The following is a 6,487-nucleotide window of genomic DNA, read 5'->3' as shown; positions in this document are numbered from 1 at the left end:
TGATCTACAAAGTTGTCACAAAAATATAGACCCCTTTCATTCAGAGCCAGAAAAAAAAAACCTGGTAGGCAACTGAGGCTGACCTTGTGCATAAAGATCATGAAAGTTCATCCCTAAACTGAGCCCCACAACCTCAGACACGCTGGAGCATTTCCAACTGCCAGGACGAAGTTGTTAGGTTCCACCAAGGCTTGCATCCCCTGCCATCATTGGGAAGTAATTAGCTACACTAGTTTCAGCTTAATTTATGACGATCCATATGTGCTTCTCTGAGTCCCTGCTCTGACGTGAGTTTTCAATATTGTAAGACTATACTTCTTACTCCTCAGTGCATGCCCTCACATCTCTACAATTTTTTAGTATGCTCTTTCAGGAGCATACTTTTCACTCTCTACAAAATACTGTTCTCCTTGTTTACCATCTCACTTGTCTCTGTATCCTGTGCAAATTTAATCAGTGGAAACTGGGTAGCATTGCCAAAATCATTCACTAATAGACTGATAGGAACCAATTCCCAAGTTATATCCTTTTAGTTCCATATTAGGTGATGTTCAAAATCCATGGTCAAATGATTTGAAGACACAGGCCTATGAATATACAGTATGAACACAGTTATCTTTGTGAACCAGAGAAATAGCTGTGAACAAAAAGAAAATTGAAGAAGATAAAATAAAGGTTTGTTTTACAAGACCTGCATTCCATGAAATCATATTGATTATTATTAATTGCACCTTAAGCATTCAATTCTATGTTGGTGGCCTCCTAAATGAAACCTCTCATTATGCGTCCAGGTTCAGCGTCTGACTAACAGATCTATATTTTCCTGGATCATCTCTCCACTCTTTCTTAATATTTGGAATATGTTGGCAATTCAAAGATCTTTGAGATTTTTCCTGTTTTCTGTGCTTCTTGTTTCCCTCTAGGCTGCTTGATTTGTACGTGTGTAATTGCAGCTGACTCTGCATCATATTTTTCTTCATTCTGGATGCCAGGTTTTCTGTTCTATCTACAACATTTTATTGGGCAGATTTATCCTCCTGCTTGCTTCTGAAATCAGAAGAGAAATAGTGATGAACACATCTGTCTTTTCTGAGCCTTTGTTCAAAATTATAATACCTGTTTCTAGCAATGGACCAATATTTGGTGCAGAATTTTTTTCCTCTAATGTGTTTCTCCTGTGTTCCTTCTAACTATGTTGCCCATTGATCTTTTCTTGCATAGCTGTTTTCAGCAGAGCAGATTTTTAAAAATTTGCAGTTTACTGCTATTATCCTTTTTTGCATTCTTTATGGTTTGATTGCTAATGTTTCACTAGCATTTCTGCATCATCTATATTTCACAAGTTCTTTCTTCCCCAGCATGAATTCTCTTCTACTTGCAAATTTATAGCACTTTTTTTTTTTGATACCCACTAGAATGTTCTTGAACAATTTCCAGTTCCTATTAATATTTCCCACATTAAATTGATGTTCCCAGCTTGTTAAAGCAACAGGTTTTTTTAAGCTTGGACAAATTGTCCCTTTCTGTTTCTAACTGGTATCGCATTCAATGTGCATGAAGTAAATCTGAGAGGGTTGTGATTACTGGTAGCCAAATACAGCGGGTCTTGACCTCTGAATGAGGTCCAGTAACTAATGTGTCTACACTAGCTGCAAGATGCCCTGTGTTTAAAACATATTATTTATGGTTTCTTGAAATGCTACTAAAATGATGTGACATCCGCTATAAGAGTGGTCTCTAAAGTGGGGTGTGTACACCCCAGGGGGTCTGCAAGATGATCCATTGGGGCGCAGGAAGAAAATATAGAACTTCATTAGTACAAGTATGTAGTTTATAAATAAATAAATATACATATATTGGGGGTGCATGCTCAAAAATTTTTTACTGATAGGGGTGCACGACCAAAAAAGTTTGGAGACCACTGCTCAATGAGATGCCTGGGAAGTACATTCTTAGGTTCCAGTGATCCTAAAGGCAAGATCAGTCCACACAGCCTGTTTCTAGCTTGTCCTGGCCACCGTCAGGATGCTGGACCAGATGGACCCTCACTTGGAACTAGCACAGGAGTCCTTATGTAGTCTTAATCCATAAAATTAAAACCTTCTGTGATTGTGAACTGTCTGCAGCTTTCTAACAATGTACTGGTTTTGATTTAATTTTTTTTTCTTCCTCTTCTATCCTTACTGAATTACAGTCTTTTAAATGGTCCAGTCATATGAATCGCTCCTCTAATAGTATTGAAAACAAAATCTCTTACATGATGTTTTCTTTTTTTTACCACCTACTCTGATCGTAATCACTGTACAGACAGTTACAGTAACATCCTTCACTTTATATGTTATGCCATGCAGGTTTGCCAGGCTGGTTTGGACTCCACTGCCTGGATGGTGACAGCTCTTCACAGCAGGGGGGAGCTGCAATTTGAGATCCAAAGCAGTAGTCCGCTTCCAAAAGAGTTCCTATGGTCTAGAAATTTCTAGGTTTAAAAACACTATTGGACTAATAGCTAGGCTGTTATTTGAGGGCAGCCTGTTAGAAATGCTGCCCTTTGCAGCCTCATGTGTCTCTCTTTAAGTGCAGAACACACAGTAATTTTTGGAGGATTTACTTTTTAGACTGTCTTGCATGCATCCTAGCCCTACGAACCTGATGGGTTTTGCAGTCCTGGCTGAGTCTGATCTAAGATGACATCTGTGGGCTTCTGTGAGGGCTGTAGGAAGAAAGTACTAAATATATCAGGTTAGAGTCTCCCCAAGCAATTTGACAATTGTTAGTCTGAAAGCACCGTTTTGGAAAAGTATGCTGACTCATGGCATGAGAGGAAGGATTTATTTTTTAAAGCAATAGGCTAGTATGGTGGGATCTGGATTAACTTCTTAACTTTTCCAAAGTTCCCATGTGACACAGCAAATCTCTAAATGCCTCTGTCCATAAAAGTTCTATCCATACAGCAACTATAACACTTTTTTCCTCTGTCTTGCTTCATTAATTGTAAACATCTTTGGAGCAGGAGGTGTCGGGGGGTGTCTCCAATTATGTATGTGAAGAGGACTTGGCACAATGGGCCCCTTATTTCATCTGGGAGTTCTGCAGGCTACTCCCGTGCAAATAGCATATGGCAGTAAGATTCAAAAGAGTACCCATGGCTCTTCTTGCTTCTATTTGGCGTTATGGGTATGCAGCAGATCTAAAAACTAGGCCAAAGTATCCTGACAGCAAATGGGAAAATAAGTGCATATTAATAGCATTGTAGACCGGTAAGGAAAGGGCAGGAATCACAGAACCGCAGAATGGCTTGGATTGGAAGAGACCTTCAAAGACCATCTAGTCCAACCCTCCTGCCATGGGCAGGGATGCCTGCCACTAGACCAGGTTGCTCAAAGTCCTGGCCAACCTGACCTTGAACATTCCAGGAATGGGGCATCCATAGCTTCTCTGGGCAGCCTGTTCCAGTGCCTCACCACCCTCATCGTAAAGAGTTTCTTATGTCCAACCTAAACCTACCCTCTTTCAGTTGAAAACTGTTGCCTCTTGTCCTGTCATTACAGGCCTTGGTAAAAAGTCTCTCTCTGTCTTTCTTCTAAGCCCCCTTTAAGTACTGAAAAGATGCAATAAGGTCTCCCTGGAGCTTCTCTTCTCCAGGCTGAGCAACCCCAACTCTCTCAGCCTGTCCTCACAGGAGAGGTGCTCCATCCCTCTGACCATTTTTGTGGCCCTCCTCTGGACCTGCTCCAACAGGTCCACGTCCTTCTTATTCCGGGGATCCCAGAGCTGGATGCAGTACTCCAGGTGGGGTCTCACAGGAGCAGAGACAAGACCCCACCCAGGAAAACCAGGTTAGTTTTAACCCAGATGAGTTTCTTGCCCTGTTTCTCCTCCCACCCACACGATCCCTGCCACTGTCCCGAGGAAGGGAAGGCACCACAGAGGGAAGAAGCAGGCAGGCATGGCGTGACAGCTGCTGACAGAACTCCTGCCTTATGCCAGCTAGTCACGTCTGCGAAACTGCAGCCTAAACGACGTGGCAGCCCAGACCGAACCAGGCTTCGTGTTTTACTTGAGCTGTAAGAATAACGCACTATGGAAATCTGGAAAATGCTAAGACCAAATAGCATTTCCCACCATATTTATTAGATTTCCGTGATTGTTTCTGCCCCTGAGAGGCCAGCAGCACGATTCTGCAGCCTTTTCATGTTGTGTTAACAACTCCATCTCGTGGGAAGAGAGGCTGCTTTGGAGGCATGGAGTAAAACAAGCTTTTTTACAAAAATCTCGTGTTTTGTAAGAGAATTTGAAGACTTCAGTTAAGTTCATTATGTCTATTTTGTCGTTTCTCAGGTTCAGCCATCCTCGATAACTTACCTTGAAAAGGCTTTCACTGAAAGCTATCACTTTGGTCTAAAGTGCATGTAATTCTGTGTCTGAATGTGCGATGGATCCTGATTCTTTTTCCAAAAGACTGAGCTGTGTCAGCTTGCCCAGTCGATGGAAATACTTTCCGTTGTGCTTCCCTCAAGAGATCAGTTTAAAACAGAGCATCGGTACTTCTGTAAAATTTGAACATAGAGCCCTCCAGCTTCGGCATTTTATTTTCACAACTTAAATTTGTTCCCTGACTCCTTAATTTCAAAGGGGCAGCAATCCACCAGGCTTTCCTTTAGAAATCAGATGAAAAGCAGATGTCTGTGCTGAATATCGCACAGCTCTGTACAGCAGGCGGGAAACTTCATGTAATAAAATTACTCAGTGTGGAAATTCTTGACTGTGGCCCAGTTCACAAAGCTTACAAAGAACCCTGCCATGAGTCTGATTACGCCTTTTGAAATTAAGGGTAGGGGCAACAAAGCGAAGTCATGAAAATAAAGTCCCAAAGGCTGGAGGGCTCTGGGTTCAAATTTCTCAAAAGCATTAGGACTAGGTTTTAAAACTGATCCTTGCAGTGAACTGCAGTGGGAAATGTCCTCAAAAACTGGGCAAGCTGGCACAGGTCAGTCTTTCCTCAAAAAAAGGGAGGCAAGATGTACACTTAGGAGGCAACAGTTTTTTTCAATAAAGGCTTTCTTTAGATGTTCATGTTAGCTTGTCTCAGCGTTTGTTTGAGTACAGGGCTTCTTCCAATGGTTCACTTTTGACTTGAATGTCTAATCTAAATCCTTAGTTTGCTTTTTTTACACATTAGATTGTTTATTTCAATAAGCTCTCCTTATCAAGTGTAGTAATTCTGCCCCGGTTTCGATTAAAATCTCCTAAAAAGATTCTGAAATTTACTGTCAAGACAAACTCTCAATTCCGTCCTACCTTATGAGACATTTTTCCATCATTTAAGAGGCTTTTCACTTCCCCATCATGTAGGGAAAGAAGATGGTGGTCAGACTCAGAATTTATTATTCAAATACTAGTTTTCTGTTAATAATGTACAAAATCCTTTCTAAATTAGAAACATACAATATGACTTCACCTGTAACCAAAAGAGGAGGCTCCAGGTGGTTCCATTATTTTTTTCTTCTAGTCACTTGCAGTGGCTTAGAGTACAAATATACTCTAACCGGTCTGATTTATCATCTTGCTTTCCAAATTAGGGCAATACTGGCATATTTTCTCTACTTGGTTTTATTTAGATATCTTTGTTATTGGGAGAGTGGTTTGACAACTGGTTGAGACTCATTCTCAAGTGAGCCACAGAATGGGAATCTTTTACTTTGCTCAGTAGACACGTCTTTCCTACCCTGAGCATGCCCAATGAAGTAAAACCTCCCCTCTTGCTGGTGATGCCATCATAAATTTGCCTTCTTTCTTTGTTAACAAATTAATACATTTTGCTTTTAGAGAAGCTCAAAAGTTCACTTCCAACATGGGCTTTGGTAAGGCTTCTGAGTAACTTAGGGCACTAACTCAATTGGATAACCATAATACATGATTAGTATAGAATCATAGAATGGTTTGGGTTGGAAGGGACCTTTAAAGGTCATCTAGTCCAACCCCCCTGCCATGGGCAGGGATACCTTCCACTAGACCAGGTTGCTCAAAGCCCCATCCCTCTTGGCTTTGAACACTTCCAGTGATGGGTAATGCACAACTTCTCTGGGCAACTTGTTCCAGTGTCTCACCACCCTCACAGTAAAGAATTTCTTCCTGATGTCTAATCTAAATTTACCCTCTTTCAGTTTAAAACCGCTACCCCTTGTCCTATCACTACACTCCCTGATAAAGAGTCCCTCACCATCTTTCCTGTAGGCCCCCTTAAAGTACTGGAAGGCCACAATAAGGTCTCCCCAGAGCCTCCTCTTCTCCAGGCTAAACAACCCCAAATCTCTCAGCCTGTCCTCACAGGAGAGGTGCTCCAGCCCCCTGATCATCTTTGTGGCCCTCCTCTGGACCCACTCAAGCAGGTCCCTGTCTTTCTTATGTTGGGGGCCCCAGAGCTGAACGCAGTACTCCAGGTGGGGTCTCACGAGAGCAGAGTAGAGGGAGAGAATCACCTCCCTTG

The sequence above is a fragment of the Ciconia boyciana genome, chromosome 2, assembly GCF_034638445.1.
Source record: "Ciconia boyciana chromosome 2, ASM3463844v1, whole genome shotgun sequence".
Taxonomy (NCBI): domain Eukaryota; kingdom Metazoa; phylum Chordata; class Aves; order Ciconiiformes; family Ciconiidae; genus Ciconia; species Ciconia boyciana.
This window is presented reverse-complemented; position numbering follows the sequence as displayed.